The sequence below is a fragment of the Ailuropoda melanoleuca genome, chromosome 9 (genome assembly GCF_002007445.2).
Source record: "Ailuropoda melanoleuca isolate Jingjing chromosome 9, ASM200744v2, whole genome shotgun sequence".
Classification (NCBI taxonomy): domain Eukaryota; kingdom Metazoa; phylum Chordata; class Mammalia; order Carnivora; family Ursidae; genus Ailuropoda; species Ailuropoda melanoleuca.
In genome coordinates, this window is record NC_048226.1 from 9,749,442 (window position 1) to 9,750,509 (window position 1,068).

The 1,068-nt window shown below is 44.7% G+C and overlaps 1 protein-coding gene across 1 annotated transcript in view; it reads left to right on the forward strand.

The window, feature by feature from the left end:
• Window positions 1–1,068, forward strand: part of SV2B (synaptic vesicle glycoprotein 2B) — a 194,495-nt gene that overhangs the window by 1,739 nt on the left and 191,688 nt on the right. The window lies entirely within an intron of this gene.

The following is a 1,068-nucleotide window of genomic DNA, read 5'->3' on the forward strand; positions in this document are numbered from 1 at the left end:
GTATGCCCAATGCAGATCAGGCTTTTTTCTCTTTTTTAAAAAATTGGTGGTTTTCCTAAACTCCAGGACCAAGAAGGTTTTGAAGCAGTACTTCACAAAAGCAGGGATTCTGGAATATTCTAAGGGATTTTCAGAGCAGATGAACTTCTGTCTTCTTCCCCTTGGGTCCCTGACCTGTCTGTATTTTTCCCAGCCCAGTTCAAAGGGAAAGCTCTTACCTTGATTATGTCTCAGTGGGTGGGAAGGAAAACAGGAGCCGTTACTACCTATCTGCTGTCTGGGAGATGAAAATCCAACCTAATGGATGTTTCTTCCTGCACAAAAACTGTGGTGGGGGATGAAATATGATAGCGCTCTTGCATGTTGCATGTTTGCCGGAGCTGCACATCACCTGCGTTTGCTCATCCACGCCATCATTAAGGTGTTTGAAAAGCTCCTCCTGCAAGGAGCCCAGGCTTTGATGGGCAAATGAACCCAGGTGAGTGTCTTGAGCAAGTTAGAGCCTCTCTTTGAGCTTTGCTTCCCTGATCTGTGACATGGAGATAACAACAGAGTTGTTACAAGAATTTCACAGTAGGTGCTTACAAAATATTTGCTCATTGTTGAATGATTTTTGGACATAAATTGTGTGGCAGGAAGTCGGTGCTCAAGAAACTGCAGTTCATCTATTGAGTACCTACTGTGTGTCAGCAATTACTTTATGTGTGGGGAATGCAGAATTGAACTAAGCGAAACCCCTATCCTCAAGGAGCTGAGTGTGTGTGTGTGTGTGTGTGTATGTGTGTGTGTGTATAAAACAAGATAGTGGATCAGCCAATGTTATGTTGTAATGGAGAGAAATAAAACAGGGTAAGAGGAGTAAAGAGTGCTGCCAGAGGGTGCGGTGAGGATTGTTGTTTTTTTTATGCAGCCTGGTCAGGGTAGGCTTTGCTGATAAGTGACATTTGATCAGGGCCCTTGGGGAAGTGAGGGAGTGAGCCAGCCAGATGCTGAGAATGAACATTCTGGGCAGAGTAACAGCACCTGCAAAATCCCTGAAGCAGGAGAGAGGCGTGTTCATACGAAAAT